The following is a 16,515-nucleotide window of genomic DNA, read 5'->3' as shown; positions in this document are numbered from 1 at the left end:
ACCCAGGCCATGATCTCAAGGTTTGTGAGTTCAAGCCCCACATCAGGCTCCGTGCTGACAGCTCAGAGCCTGGAGCCTGTTTCAGATTCTGTGTCTCCCTCTCTCTCTGCCCCTCCCCCGCTCACACTCTGTCTCTCTCTCTCTCTCTCAAAAATAAACATTAGAAAAAATAATTAAGGGGCGCCTGGGTGGCTCGGTCGGTTAGGCGTCCGACTTCGGCTCAGGTCATGATCTCACGGTCTGTGAGTTCGAGCCCCGCGTCGGGCTCTGTGCTGACAGCTCAGAGCCTGGAGCCTGTTTCAGATTCTGTGTCTCTCTCTCTGCCCCTCCCCTGTTCATGCTCTGTCTCTCTCTGTCTCAAAAATAAATAAACGTTAAAAAAAAAAATTAAAAAAAATAATTAAAAAATAAAAATGAATAAACTGAAAAACCAAATCATCACAAAAAAAGAGAAGTTCCTCTTCAGTTAGAGTGGATTCTGTCGTTTGCAGCTAAGAACTCTGACACAGATGGATGGATGAATGAATAGGTGGATGGATGGGTAGGTTGAAGGGTGGGTGGAAGAGAGGATAAAGGGTGGGTGGGCAGGCACCAAAATATGGAGTGATTTGGGGCGGTGGGACTTTAGGTTATTTTTTCTCTTTTCTCTGGATTTTCTTTTCCTTCTCCCTCCTCCTCTTGCTCTTCCTTATTTCTTCTATGAAAGCATGTTACTTGCATAGTAATAAAAAAAGTTATCAGAAACCAGCATCTAGAAGAGTTCACAACACAGGGAAGATAAAAAAAAAATGGAGGTTCTAAGCCAGTAAGAGCTCTGGAAGGGCTCTGGCTCTGGACTTCGATCCCACTGTCTCACCACGCGTGCCCTGACCCCCAGCAAGCCTTGAATTTCTCTCCCTCCTCCACACCCAAGGCTGTGCCCACCAATCAGAGGCATTCACTGGCTCATCCTGCTTTGTGACATTTTCCTGTTGTTACCCAACAGTCCTAGTTTACCTTGAGCAAGGATGACACACACACTTGTGACTCACCCCATATTGTTCTGCCCTCTCCCAGCTCTGGCCTTCCAGTGGCACTGACTATCCCTTGGCTGGCAAGTACAACAACCTTGTTCTACAGCTATGTTTCACATGGCATGTCCCATCACCCGCCATAGATTGTCAGTTCCATGGAGGCTGGGATTGCAACTTACATGATGTTTGCAAACTCCCAAAGCTTGGTGGGAAGTAGGGTTTTAAGATGCGCCTACAGAAGATGAGGATTGTATGGTTTCTTTTCACTTTGGTGACTGCCACAGTAAACTTCTTTTATTAAGCAAACTCTCTGCCCAGCATGGGGCTTAAACTCACGACCCTGAGATCAAGAGTCCCATCCATGCTCTGCAGACTGAGCCAGCCTTGTTCCATAATGAAATTTTAAAGTTTTTGCAGTCAGGGCCCTTTTCCTCTCTCCTTCCCTCTCACCCACCCTTCTTTCCTTCCTTCCTTCCTTCCTTCCTTCCTTCCTTCCTTCCTTCCTTCCTTCCTTCCCTCCCTCTCTCCTTCACTCTCTTCCTTCCCTCCCTCCCTTTCTTCCTTCCCTCCTTCCCTTCCTTCCCTCCCCTTCCTTCTTTCCTTCCTTCCTTCCTTTCTTCCCTTCCTTCCTTCCTCTTTCCCTCCTTTCCTTCCTTCCTTCCTTCCTTCCTTCCTTCCTTCCTTCCTTCCCTCCCTCCCTCTCTCCTTCACTTTCTTCCTTCCCTCCCTCCCTTTCTTCCTTCCCTCCTTCCCTTCCTTCCTTCCCTCCTTCCCTTCCTTCCCTCCCCTTCCTTCCTTCCTTCTTTCCTTCCTTCCTTCCTTCCCTTCTTCCCTTCTTTCCTTCCTTCCTTCCTTCCTTCCTTCCTTCCTTCCTTCCTTTCTTCCCTTCTTCCCTTCCCTTCCTTCCTTCCTTCCTTCCTTCCTTCCTTCCTTCCTTCCTTCCTCTTTCCCTCCCTTCCTTCCTTCCTTCCTTTCTTCCCTTCTTCCCTTCCTTCCTTCCTTCCTTCCTTCCTTCCCTCCCTCCCTCCCTCCTTCCTTCCTTCCTTCCTTCCTTCCTTCCCTCCCTCCCTCCCTCCCTCCTTCCTTCCTTCCTTCCTTCCCTTCCTCCCTTCATTCCTTCCTTCCTTCCTTTGTTTCCTTCCTTCCTTCCTTCCTTCCTTCCTTCCTTCCTTCCTTCCTTCATAAATGTCTCTGATGTGCCAGGTGTTTACTGTTTAATATCAAGAAACAAATATAAATAGGCAAATAAGTGGGGGGAAAAAGTGGCAGAAGAGCTTGGATGGCCAAGTGTGCAGGGGAGAGGAGTGTTAGTTGGGAATAGAAACCGCTTTTTTTATTTAAGTTTTTTTTTTAATGTTTATTTATTTTGAGAGAGAGACAGAGAGCATGAGCAGGGGAGGGGCAGAGGGAGAGGGAGAGAGAATCCCAAGCAGGCTCCACACTGTCATTGCTAAGCCTGACACAGGGCTCAATCCCACGAACCGTGAGATCATGACCTGAGCCCAAATCAAGAGTCAGACACTCAACAAACTGGGCCACCCAGGAGCTCCGGAAAAGGCTTCTTCATAGGAATAATATCAAGCGTTTATTCTAGGACGCCCTGTTCTCAGTATTTAACATATGCTCCCGCGCCTCATCCTCGAAATAGCAACAGGGCAAGTACTATTGTTACTTTCGTCTTACGGGTGAGGAAACGGAAGCCCTGAGAAGTTTAATGTCGTATAGGATTGCTGCAGAGCTGGGACTTGCACCCGGGCCTCTGGGTTCTAACGTCAATGAGCTTCACTGTGGCGTTGTACTGCATGGAGAAGATCCTGGAAAGGTAAGGGATCATCAAGCATGGAGGCCGTCTACATAGTCAAGGGCACGGAGGGCCGCCTGTCTGTTCAGCTCGGATGTGGGTGCACAGGGGAGCGGGATGGTGTAGGGTGGAGGGCACACTCAGTAGCAACTGAGAACCCACTACGACAGCCTTGGATGTTCTCTTTATTTCTCGAAAGGTAATTTCATTGCAAGTTCAAACCTCTTGCATGATCTGTCTTCTAGGCCATCCTCTCCATTTCTAGTCTGTTTCTTTAAAAAAAATTTTTTTTTTAATGTTTATTTATTCTTGAGAGAGAGGCAGAGAGACAGAGCGTGAGCAGGGGAGGGGCAGAGAGAGAGAGGGAAACACAGAATAGGAAGCAGGCTCCAGGCTCCGACCTATCAGCATAGAGCCCGACGCGGGGCTCGAACCCACCAATTTTTTTTTTTTTTTTTAAATGTTTGGTTTGCTTCTTTACCCCAACTGCTGTAGTGGCTCTTGGGCATCCAGAATCAACCTTTTCCTCCAAAAGAAATACACAAACACCCACGTGCCCTGTTGGCCTCTCCACTGACCTGCGGCCCTTATCACGCCCCTTTGCTCCCAGTGCTCCCCCCACACCACTTTCCACCAATCCCATTGAATTTTGGTGCTTCCCCCCACCCCCACCCCCACCTCGCTCTGATGGAGAAAATGGACTTGGGAGACGTGTCCTCCTCTGAACTGCTCTGGCAGTGGGGTCTCAGCCAGTGGCTGCCTGCTCGTGGGCTGCAGGGTTATTGCAAGAAGTCTCTGTGTCTATTTGTACTCCAAATACTGTCTGCCGACTGTATAAGTAATGTCTGGGTATAGCTAACTGTGCTGCTGCTCTTTGGCGGTGCTGCTTCCCTGGTCGTTTTTCCACTGTGAATTTCCCTGGTTGACTAAAACCCTAAATAACAGCTCCATTCATTTGCAGGCTTGCAACAATTTCCAAAGCGGGGAAGGAGTCCTCCTGTTAGAGCAGGTTGGAAACCACTGAGCCGGGCTGTGGAGGCAGCATGTTATACCCCCTTAGCAGAGACGGAGTCATGAGACCTGAGGTCAGGTTCCAGCCCCTCCCCTGGCTGGTTGGATGATCTTGGGGGCAATCCCATGTGACTTGGAGAGCTTTGGTTTCCTCACCCTGGAGCAGAGATCACGAAAATTATTTGGCTGGATTGTCAAGAAGATTAAATGAGATAGATAAAGGGCTTTGGAAGCCGTGAGGCTTTGCAGAAGTGGAAGGATTGTTGTGGTCATCTTCTTACATGCATTATCAGCTTCTTAAGGGCAGGAACAGTTCCCTCAGTGACGCCCCTCACCCCCATCACCTCTTGCACTCACACGGGACTATGAGATGACCTCGTAAAAACACCACCAAGTGACTAGCACAGCGGCTCAGCACACAGCAGGTGCTTAATAAATGGTAGTTGCTACGTATGCGTGGGCATCTGGTTGAAATCTTCTCTCTGCCACTGCTGAGTTAGGGAGCGTGGCCGTGGGCAAGGTTAGCACTGACATGCCCTAGTGTCCTCGTCTACCACATGGCTGAGAAGAGCAGCTAGTTCATGAAGTGGCTGTGACACAGGAAGAGTTGTGTGTATAACAGAGCCAGGCACAAATCAACCACTCTGTAGGCAGCAGCTGTTGTTATTATTATTTTTCTGAATTTTTTAAACATTTATTAATTTTTGAGAGAGACGGAGCATGAGTGGGGGGAGGGGGAGGGGCAGAGAGAGAGGGAGACACAGAATCTAATTTTTTTTTAAATTTTTTTTTAACGTTTATTTATTTTTGAGACAGAGAGAGGACAGAGTATGAACGGGGGAGGGTCAGAGAGAGGGAGACACAGAACTGGAAGCAGGCTCCAGGCTCTGAGCTGTCAGCACAGAGCCCAACGCGGGGCTTGAACTCACGGACCACGAGATCATGACCCGAGCCGAAGTCGGCCGCTTAACCGACTGAGCCACCCAGGCGCCCCGAGACACAGAATCTAAAGCAGGTTCCAGGCTCTGAGCTGTCAGCACATGGGGCTTGAACCCATGAACTGTGAGATCATGGCCTGAGCTGAAGTCAGACGCTTGACCGACTGAGCCACCCAGGCACCCCTGTTGTTATTTTACTATTATGCACTGAGCGATTCTTTTTTTTTTTTTTTAACGTTTATTTATTATTGAGAGACAGAGAGACACAGAGCATGAGCAGGGGAGGGGTAGAGAGAGGGGGAGACACAGAATCCGAAGCAAGCTCCAGGCTCTGAGCTGTCAGCACAGAGCCCAAAGCGGGGCTTGAACTCACGAGCTGTGAGATCACGACTTGAGCTGAAGCCGGTCGCCTAACCAACTGAGCCACCCAGGCACCCCAGAGCGATTCTTTAAGAGGTGATGTGCAAAGGTTGCCAGACTGGAAAGGAGGCAACGTAGCTCCTGGTCTTTGTTCAGAGTCATCAAGGCCTTCAAAGACAGCTAGATGCTCAGGCCAGCCTCTAAGGGTCAGCACAGATGATAGAGCCGTGAATATGCTCGTGTGCCATTTCTAGGTGTGGCCTAGATCCCCACAGCAGACATTGTTAGGTAAAGGGGTGCACCTGTAACATGTGGGTTAATACCACGATTGTCCAACAGGCACATATTCCTGTTTGCATTCTTTCCTATCTGAGCAAAAGGGTCTGTCTCCCCACACCCCCACCCACCCACATTTTCAAGTTTTAATTTTATTCATTTTTTTTGACTAGGTAATATTTGCAGTCGGCACATAATTTTAAAAGGTGCAAAGGGGCGGGTTGCCTGGCTGGTTCAGTCAGTGGAGCGTGCATGTGACTCTTGATCTCGGGGTTGTGAGTTCAAGCCCCACGTTGTGGGTAGAGCTTCCTTTAAAAAAAGAAAAAAAGGTACAAAGAGACATGCAGTGAGAAGTCTCCTCACCCCATCCTAGCCAGCCAAGTTTCCTCCTCAGAAATACAAACTTTGATCTCAGCCTACCTGGCAAGTGGAAAATGCTATCTGACTAAATGAATCTCACCATTCATTTACTTATTTTTAAAATGTTTATTTATTTTTGAGAGAGAGAGAGTGAATAGGGGAGGGGTAGAGAGAGGGAGACTAAGGATCTGAAGGGGACTCTGTGCCCTCAGAGCCCAAGGAAGGGCCTAAACTCAGGAATCATGACAGTATGATTTGAGCGAAGTTGGTTGCTTAACTGACAGAGCCACCTAGGGCCCTTTAAATCTCACTATTTATTTGTTTGTTTGTCTTTAATGTTTATTTTTGAGAGAGAGAGAGAAAGAGGCAGAGACAGAATCAGAAGCAGGCTCCAGGCTGTAAGCTGTCAGGACAGAGCCCAATGCAGGGCTCGAACCCACAAACCATGAGACTATGACCTGAGCCAAAGTCGGACGCCCAACTGACTGAGCCACCTAGGCGTCCCTGAGTCTCACCATTTAAAGAATATTTCGGGGCGCCCTGGTGGTTCAGTCTGTTAAAGCATCCGACCGTCATGCTTTCACAGTTGGTGAGTTCCAGTCCCACATCAGGCTCTGTGCTGACAATGCAGAGTCTGCTTCGGATCCTCTGTCCCCCTCTGTCTCTGCCCCTCCCCCGCTCATTCTTTTTCCTTCTCTCAAAAATAAATAAAACATTAAAAAATAAGAAAGAATATTTTGCGTTTAAAAATCTTTCTAATTTATTTTATAACTGGAAGTTTGTACCTTTTAATCCCCTTCCCCTCTAACCTCTCCTCTGGCAACGACCGGTTTATTCTCTCTATTATTTTTATGTGAAAACAAACCAGAATATACTTTAGAGTAGAACGTTGCATCTGAATGAACTCTGAGATAAAACCTGAAACTTCAAAGAAGTTTTATGTTCAAGGGTGGGGTGGGGTGGAGACGTGCTTCTGGTTCCGCCTCCTACCTTCTCCTGGGGGGAAAAGGTTGACACAGCTCTGAATTAGTGTATAAAGCACAACCTTGACGATGCCTCTGCCCCTCTCGGTGATCCTGGGGTTTTTCCTCTTCCCCTGCCACCTGCATACAATCCTTCCCTTACGCCCCTTTCCTGCCATGACTTGGCCACCACCTTGTTGCTTGACCTTCAGTGGGTCACCTCCACTCTGGGCTTTGGTTTCCCTCACTTGTAAAAAGAGGGATTGGACCAGGCGCATTCCAGGTGAAACATTCCAGGACTAATCAACTAATTCACATTAAGGTGTAGATGACTGATAACAGCTGAATGTATTACCTCTCTGGTGGGTGGGAGTATTTTAAAAGATGCAGTTTCTCATCCTAAAAGAATGAACGTGCATGGTGCAATGTCAGGCAGGGTCACGGGTGGGTGGGGATGATATGGGGAGAGGGGGTCCCTCCCCTGACATTTCTCCAGTGATCACCGGGGTGAGGGGGGCACTGCTCCAGTCAGGGGTGGGGTCTGCCCTGCGGGAATGTGCCCGTTGGTTTCCCTCCAGAACTTACACCATCCTCCTCCCTCTTTGGCAATGGCAAGAGCAGGGTTTTGTCATACCGAAAACTGCCTCATCAGGGAAACCCACGTGTGTGGCCTAGGAAGCTACCCTGTCCCCTGGGGCAAGGGGTGCGGTGGGCGTTCAGTAGCCTGGCTTCCAGGTTCATGGGTCAGTTCTCATCCTGGGCAAGTGAAGAGGCCTCTGTTGGAGGGCAATCCACTTTCTGCCAGAGCAGGTGGTCCCGCCAACACCTGAATCCAAGACATCTGCGTTTCACCCAGGGAGAAAGGCTGTGCTGAATGCTGTCTGGTTTCATTTTCTGTAGGAGGTTTGATTTGGCTTCTGAATTTTCAGGGAGGGCATGAGAGAGGGTGTGGCCTGCAGCCACCATTAGTCCATCAGAAATAGGAATGTGACTCTTGATCTTGGGGTTTGTGAGTTCGAGCCCCATGTTGGAGGTAGAGTTTATGAAAGAAGGAAGGAAGGAAGGAAGGAAGGAAGGAAGGAAGGAAGGAAGGAAGGAAGGAAGGGAGGAAGGAAGAAGAAAGGCATTTATTTTTCTGGTTGGTGCCATCTCCTACAGCTCCCTCTGAGGCACCTGCTATCTGGGCCTCCCTTCAATGGAGGCAGTATGGGAGTGCGTCTGTGCTCCAGGCAAGAGAGTGGTGGGTAGGAATGGAGACCCGGGATGGTGGTCAGTGGTCCCTACTCTGGCAGCAATGCTAACTAAGGGGCTCAGACCAGCCCGAGGATCGACGTGCCTCTCTCTTCATGAGAATCGCCACCATCATATCCCTTCCTCTTCTCTAGAGCAGGACAGCTTCTCCAGACCTCTCAGTGCTTTGGCCATGAGCCTCAGCATGGAACACACAGAGCTCTAGACCCTCCCTGCTCAGAGTGTAGTCTGAGACCAGCAACATTAGCTCCACCCGGGAGCTGGTTAGAAATGCAGACTCTCGGAGGCGCCTGGGTTGCTCAGTCATTTGGGCGTCCAGCTTCAGCTCGGGTCATCAACTGACAGTCTGTGAGTTCAAGCCCCGCATCGGGCTGTGTGCTGACAGCTCAGAGCCTGGATGGAGCCTGCTTCAGATTCCGTGTCCCCCTGTCTCTCTGCCCCTCCCCCACTTATGCTCTGTCTCTCAAAAATAAAATAAAACATCTAAAAAAAAGAAAAAGAAAAAAAAAAAAAGAAACGCAGACTCTCAGTGCCCATCGTAGGCTACTGAATCAGAGTCTGAATTTTTACAAGATACCAAGCTGATTACATTAACAGACATTAATGTTTAAGAAAAATCGGTCTTGATGATGCATTCCTTGGGGAGAGAGGCAGAAAGAAATATAAGCTCCCCACGGCGGCCTCCTCGGAGAGGAAGACTTGCCCACAAGCCTCAATGGAGGGAAGTGAACGCAGAGGAAAAGGCTGAGGAAGGCACTCCAGGAAAACATGCTGAAATAGGCAGGTGCCTTTAACGTTTTTAGTTTAATTTTAATTTTATTTTTAATAGGCAATTCACTTACACCGTTAAGATTCTAAAGATGCAGAAAGGTATGTCAGACAGTTTCTTTCCCACACCTGTCTCCCAGCCACTTCCTGTCTCAAAAGCAACCTATGTTACTAGGCGAGAGGTATAAGATATTATGCAAATGAACCCTGTGTGTGTGTTCTTAACTCACCAAACCCCCTTTAAAAAATTCAGCTGCTAGTTTGCCATACACAGTGTCTAGACCTTGCTTTTTCCACTCAATAGCTCTTGGAGAGCATTCCCGTATCATATGGAAAGAATGCTCCAGATTGCATTTCAGCTGAATGTTATTCCAAAACGGGGTTCGAGCTCACGAACCTCGAGATCATGACCCGAGCCGAAGTCAGATGCTTAAACGACTGAGCCACCCAGGCGGCCCCCTACTTAGGTATTCTCTCGGAGCCTCCTACAGGACTTCGGAGACCCAGGGTCACCCCCTCTGGGCAATTCCACCTCCTTCTCCCTCCTATCCCCCTTGCCCACAGCTTTGGCAGAACCCTAATCACATGATAGTATTTAGGCAAAGGCATGAGAACATCTGCTCTTGTGTCCTCTCGCCACGTCCCGTCACAGTGCATAGTAGGTACTCAGCCGACGTGAACAGTATTGAATTGACCATCCCTGAGAGAGGAATTCTCCAAATACTGCTGCCTGATCCTTCTAAGGGCAGAGACCCCACTTCCTCAAACGCTCATTCTGCCTTTGAGAGCCTGTATCAAAAGGTTCTCAGCTGAAGCAAGGTCTGTTTGCCGGTGACTTTTCCCTCGGGTTCTAGTGCATCTTCTAAAACAACATAGAAATTTAGTCATAGAAATTTAGTCCCTTTGACAGATACTTAAGATATCCATCTGTCTCCAAACCAAATACTCCCAGCTCCCTGTGGGTCCTGGGTCCAGATCCTTCCCCTCCAACTTTTTCTTCCATATATTTTTTGGTTTGTAATATTGCCCCCCCCCCCTCTTTTTTTAAGTAAGCTCCACACCCACCTTGGGGCTCGAACTCACCACCCCAGGATCAAGTCTCATGCTCCACCGACTGAGCCAGCCAGGCACCCCTGTAATATTACCCTTTTAAAAAGTGATGTCTGGGGGCGCCTGGGTGGCTTGGTCGGTTAAGCGTCCGACTTCGGCTCAGGTCATGATCTCACGGTCCGTGAGTTCGAGCCCCGAGTCGGGCTCTGTGCTGACAGCTCGGAGCCTGGAGCCTGTTTCAGATTCTGTGTCTCCCTCTCTCTCTGCCCCTCCCCTGTTCATGCTCTGTCTCTCTCTGTCTCAAAAATAAATAAACGTTAAAAAAAAAAATTAAAAAAAAAAAGTGATGTCTGACCCCTATACACTTATTAGAATGGCCCAAATTAAAAGACAGGCCCTACCAGTACTGGCAAGGATGGGGAGCACCTGAAACTCTCCAGCTGGGTTTGCACTGGGAACATAAAATGGGACAGGTACTTTGGAAAGGAACTGGCAGGTTTTTAAAAAAGTGAAACATACAGACTAGCCATTCAACTCCCAAGCTATTTACCCAGAATAAATTAAAGCATTTGTCCAGGGGCTCCTGGCTGGCTCAGTCCATTAAGCGTCCGACTTCGGCTCAGGTCATGATCTCGAAGTTCATGAGTTCAAGCCCTGCATCGGGCTCTGTGCTGACAGCTCAGAGCCTGGAGCCTGCTTTGGAGTCTGTGTCTCCCTCTCTCTCTCTGCCCCTGCCCCACTCGAGCTCTGTCTGTCTGTCTCTCACTCAAAAAATGAATAAACATAAAAAAAAAAAAAAAATTAAAACAGAAAACCAAAAAACAAAGTGCACAAGGAAGCTCTGTGGGATGATGCTTGTACAGGTTTATACATATGTCAAAACTTATCAAATTGTATACTTTATTATTTTTATTTTTTAATTTTTAAAATTTATTTATTTTGAGAGAGAGAGATGGGAGAGGGGCAGAGAGAGAGACAGGGAGAGAGGATCCCAAGCAGGCCCTGTGCTGTCAGCGCAGAGCCCGACATGGGGCTTGAACCCACGAACCATGGGATCGTGACCCGAGCCAACATCAAGAGTTGGTCGCTTAACCGACTGCGCCACCCAGGCGCCCCTATATTTATTTATCATTTTAAAAGTAGGCTCCACACCCAATGTGGGGCTGGAACTCATGACCCTGAGATCAAGAGTCACACGCTCTACCGACCGAGCCAGCCAGGCGCCCCTCAAATTGTATACTTTAAACACACACGGTTTATTGTATGTCAACGATACCTCAAGAAAGCTGTTTAAAAAGCCTGCTATTTGGAACTGGTCCCACCTTCTCGATGTCACTGACTGGTGGGGTGCACAGAAGGGTAGCTGGCTCCCTCAATGTGGTCACTGTGCTTTGTGGTAGAGCCCGAGGTCATGTGAGCTTTTTCAGGAGTTATATTGCCGCTGTCTAAGTTCAGCAGCAATGCCAAGATTTTGACGTCATGAACATTAGAACCAGGTCTCCTCTAGCTTTACCATGCGTCGTATCAAGGTCACTTGCCCCTTTCGTGTTCATTTTGTTGGCGGAACCGAGTAGGAGACGGCAGAGCGTGGTGGAAAGGGTATGAACTCCGGGGTCAGGTTCTTTCGAATGGAAGCTCAGAGTGGGTAAGTGCCTTAGCCCCTCTGAGTCTCACGTTCCTCATCTGTAAACGGGGTCACGATTTCTGATCTCACGGAGGGGCGACAATTAAATGATACAGAAAGGCACTTAGCACCGTGTGTGGTCTGTTGAGGTGTCTGATGAAGAGAAGCTAATTTTGTAGCTGTGTCACTCCTGCCTGTCACAATAGTTTAAATCTTGGTTATGTGTATGCCAGACTTCTCAGAACATAACACGCTGTCTGTATTTGATTAGCAGACCCGCACATCTTTATTGGAGCGTCTAATACAAACACCGAGATGAGCCGGTCAAAACCAACCCCATGGCGCACCACCGCTAAGTTTCCTCCAGCTTGATCTGCATTCCTTGGATTGAAAGTAATGGGTTTGGCCCTGAATTTAAAACATTTGTTTATTTATTTATGTTTTAATGTTTATTTTTGAGAGAGGCAGAGACAGAGCGTGAGTGGGGGAGGGGCAGAGAGAGAGAGGGAGACACAGAATCCGAAGCAGGCTCCGGGCTCCGAGCCGTCAGCCCAGAGCCCGACTCGGGGCTCGAACTCACGAACCGTGAGATCGTGACCTGAGCCGAAGTCGGACGCTTAACCGACTGAGCCACCCAGGCGCCCCTGGTGACGTTTCTTTAAATAAAAAAAGGTGGGGGGGCCTGGCTGGTGCAGTCAGTAAAACATGTACTTCTTGATCTCCAGGTAGTGAGTGCAAGCCCCACCTTGGGCTTGGAGCTAAGGATAAAAAAGAGAGAGAGAGAGAGAAAGGAAGAAAAGAAGAGGGGCGCCTGGGTGGCTCAGTCAGTTAAGTGTCCGACTCTTGGTTTCGGCTTAGGTCATGATCTCACTGTTCATGAGAGAGACTGAGCTCCAAGTCGGGCTCTGTGCTGACAACGTGGAGCCTGCTTAGGATTCTCTCTCTCCCTCTCTCTCTCTGCCCCTTTCCTGCTCTCAAATAAATAAATAAACTTTTTTTTTTTTAATTTTTTTTTTCAATGTTTTTTTATTTATTTTTGGGACAGAGAGACACAGAGCATGAACGGGGGAGGGGCAGAGAGAGAGGGAGACACAGAATTGGAAACAGGCTCCAGGCTCCGAGCTGTCAGCACAGAGCCCGACGCGGGGCTCGAACTCACAGACGCGAGATCGTGACCTGGCTGAAGTCGGCCACTTAACCGACTGCGCCACCCAGGCGCCCCTATAAATAAATAAACTTTAAAAAATAAAAATAAAAAATAAAATACAACTGAATGCAACATCAGAAATATATTTTATATATATATAATATATATATATATAAATATTATATATATAAATATAAATATATATATAAATATAAAATATATTTCAGTTCCTAAGTTGTACTTAGCCATAACCGGGGTGCTGTTTCAATAGCCACAGGTAGCTAGTGGCAATCGAATTGGAGAACGCAGATATAGAATGTTTCCATCAGCACAGGCTCTTGATTTGGACAGCGTGCTCTAGAAAGATTAGGGAAAAGCCCAAGTGGGTCAGTTTGTTTGTTTATATCCTGACTTGTTCCTGAAAGGATCAGAGGCTGCCGAGGACAGCCCGAGGCCATCAGAACGGTGCCCTCTGGCCGGAGATGGGAAGGTTGACATGTGGGCTGAGTCATGAGTGGAGTAGCAGAGAGAAGCCAGGCCCCAGTGGAGCACTGACCTCCCCCCAGTGGAGCACAGAAAGGAAGTGGGCGGGAAAGCGGAGGTGGGCATGTCATGGGAGTGAGGGTCAAAGGACAAGGCCATGAGCTGTCCGATGTTGAGCAACGAGCAAGCTTCGGGAAAGAAGCTCGCTCCTCTCAACAATATATGCTTATCTGACCTGTTTAATCAAGGAGTCCCCGGTGCCCTTCAGTTCTCAGATACAAATTCCAAATTCCAGCTAATCAGATGCAATTAAGGGATATTGTTGGTCGGGCGCAAGTTCTGACTTGCAGCACTGTGGGTAGGATGCCAGGCCTGGGTCCGCGCTCACCACCCGCTGGCTGTTTCAGCAGCCGTTGCTGGAGGCAGCAGGGCCGGGAAACATCCTCCCAGTGGCGGATGAGAGTGGAGAAGCTCTCAGGCAAGGGAGCCAGGCCCTGAGTGGTTTCCTGCGGCACTTTTAAAGCTCAGATACACTCGGGGGATGGGTTCTTTTGGAGGGCAAATCAGAGTTTTTTACCTGTTCACTAAATTTGACTTTTGCATTAAACTTGTTTCTTGGGATTAAAGATGAGCCAAACATATGTGACGATGACTTTAAGTTTTGTTGGGAAGTTCAAAAACATCATAGGGTGGGATGGGGTGCCACGGGGAGCCGTTTATTGCTTAATTTGAGATAACAGATTCCCATAATCTTTATTTTTACTTTTGTTTTGAGGTGTAACTGACTTAGAGCAAAGTGCAGTACGCTTTAATGTACAGCTTGGTGAATTTTTACATATGTATGTACCTGTGTAATCTCCACCCAGATCAGGATACAGGACATTTCCAGCACCCTGCAAGGTTCCCTCGTGCTCCCTCCTGGTCTATTCTCCTCCCCAGAGGTAATTGATATTCTAATTTATACCACTGTCAGTTTGCTCTGCCTGATCTTGAACTTCATAGAAACAGGATCGTATCCTATCTGTGTCTGTGTCTGGCTCCTTTTACTTGTAAGCCGATGACACTTTTTTAGGGAAAATTTTGTAAATACAGATCTATAATCCTTTACCTAAAACCATTGGGGCCAGATAGTTCAGAATTCAGAATTTTTCATGGTTTAGAAAGGTGTCATGAGGGGCACCTGGGTGGCTCAATCGATTAAGCATCCGACTCTTGGTTTCAGCTTAGGTTGTGATCTCACGGCTTCATGGGTTCGAGCCCCACATCAGGCCCTGTGCTGGTAGTGCGGAGCCTGTTTGGGAATCTCTCTGTCTGCACCACTCACCACCCCCTCCCACCCCCCCTCCCCAGCCCTGCGCCGTCTCTGTCTCTCTCAAAATAAATAAATACACTTAAAAAAAAAAAAGAAAGAAAGAAAAGTGCCATGATGGATTCCCTTAACACTGTATGTTACAAAATACCCCCAGCAGGGTGTGGGGCAGTACCTGGTAAACATATAAACAGTTCTGAGCAAAGTCCGCCAACATTCACACACTAAGTGGTGGAAAGAGAAGCCGTAAATGGCCTCACATCAGTGGAGGCTCGTTTTGCTGCCAAATGAGTTCAGGTCAGGTCAGGCTTTGTAGTAAAACGACTTACGATAAAAATGGCTTTATCATACAGATTTCAGCAGTTTGGGGATTTTGAAACTGCGAGTAAGGGAGAGCGGACCTGTTAGTTCCCAGCAAGCCATCGGCCCTGTGGGAGGCAGACTTACTGGGTAGCGGGAGGATCCGGTGCTGATAGAAGGTTGCAGAAAGCGGCCGCCCCCGCTGGAGTGTGTTCACGCTGGGTCTGCGGGGACCATTTCTCTCGGTCAGGACGATCAGGCAGTCCACGCATCAACTGCTGACACAGAAGGCACACCTTTGCCAGGTGCCTGTGTCTTCGGGCATTCTTCTGGGATCCCGATCTTGGCTTAGATTTTCTTTCTTTCTTTCTTTCTTTCTTTCTTTCTTTCTTTCTTTCTTTTTTTGAGAAAGGGAGAGAGAGAGTGAGGGAGAGAATGAGTGGGGGAGGGGCAGAGAGAGAGAATTCGGAGCAGGCTCAGCGCCGTGTCAGGCTCCCTCGCTGACATAGCGCAGAGCCCAGCATGGGGCTCGAACCCACGAACTGTGAGATCATGACCCGAGCCGAAAGCAAGAGTTGACGCTCGACCGACTGGGCCACCCAGGCGCCCCAAACATGGTCTTTCATGTGGCCAACAGTCCTACTGCTTGGAATGTTTCTGTATAACAAAGGAGGAGTAAGAGGATGGTCATCGCAGAATTATTTGGAATAGCGATAAATTGAAGGGATATTGAGATAAACTGTTGTGTTCTCCGCAGCCCTATAAAGAATGTTGCAGAACAGCATTTCCTGTATGATGCTCCACGGACCCAAGCCTCAAGAAGATTCCTCAAGGGATTTCATAGTGAAATATGTTTAGGAAATGCCAGTCTCCTCTTGATGATTCACAATGTACATTAGTAAATTAAAGACTCTGAGAAATTCTCCAGGAAAGAAGCCCATTTCAGTTGGCATAAGTCAGTACATCCCAAACAGGTGGGGAAGGACTCTGCTCTCAATAGCAAAATGGCTCTGGGGTTCTGTGGGACCAGTTTGGGAAACACTGTGATAGCCGACTCACGAATAAAGAGCTGAGTGAAAAGGACAGGTTCTGAGAATCTCTGCAGCATGATTGAAACTAACCAACCAACCTAAGTACATATTTGTATTTGGGAAAAAAAAAAAAAAAAGTCTAGCAGGACACATTCCAGAACTTTAACGGTGGTTGGGGTGCTGGAATTATTAGGTGATTTTTATTTTTACCTTTTGTTTTCATCTTTTAGCTTATTTGGGTTTCTTTCTTTTTTTAATTAACTAATTAACTAATTAATTTAATTTATTTTTTTAATGTTTGTTTTTGAGAGAGAGAGAGAAAGAGAGACAGTGTAAGAGGGGGAGGGTAAGATAGAGGGGGAGACACAGAATCCGAAGCGGGCTCCAGGCTCTGAGCTGTCAGCACAGATCCTGACCCAGGACTCGAAATCATGAACCGTCAGATCATGACCTGAGCCGAAGTCGGATGCTCAACCGACTGAGCCACCCAGGCGCCCCTAGCTTATTTGGGTTTCTTAACTGCTTTTAATTACTGTGTATAACTTTCTTTTTTTTTTAATTTTTTTTTTTAACGTTTTATTTATTTTTGAGACAGGGAGAGACAGAGCATGAACAGGGGAGGGTCAGAGAGAGGGAGACACAGAATCTGAAACAGGCTCCAGGCTCTGAGCTGTCAGCACAGAGCCCGACGCGGGGCTTGAACTCACGGACCGCGAGATCATGACCTGAGCCGAAGTTGGCCGCTTAACCGACTGAGCCACCCAGGCGCCCCATGTTATACACTTTTAAAGTTTTAAAAGTTATACACTTTTAAAGATAGCCAAGAAGAAG

General features: G+C 47.9%; 1 long non-coding RNA gene across 2 annotated transcripts; it reads left to right on the top strand.

Moving 5' to 3' along the window:
• The first annotated feature begins 2,403 nt into the window (after positions 1–2,403).
• Positions 2,404–15,734, top strand: LOC131514133 (uncharacterized). 2 transcript variants are annotated; one of them, XR_009262949.1, is made up of 5 exons: positions 2,404–2,835; positions 3,776–3,899; positions 11,689–11,807; positions 13,820–13,985; positions 15,411–15,734. It is a non-coding gene; the product is annotated as an uncharacterized LOC131514133 (long non-coding RNA). The 2 variants fall into 2 exon arrangements; XR_009262950.1 differs by having other exon boundaries at positions 2,406–2,835; positions 13,911–13,985.
• The last annotated feature ends 781 nt before the right edge of the window (positions 15,735–16,515 follow it).

Source organism: Neofelis nebulosa, chromosome 6, assembly GCF_028018385.1.
Source record: "Neofelis nebulosa isolate mNeoNeb1 chromosome 6, mNeoNeb1.pri, whole genome shotgun sequence".
NCBI classification, from domain to species: Eukaryota; Metazoa; Chordata; class Mammalia; order Carnivora; family Felidae; genus Neofelis; species Neofelis nebulosa.
The sequence above is the reverse complement of the archived record's forward strand: the minus strand, read 5'-3'. Positions and strand labels throughout refer to the sequence as shown.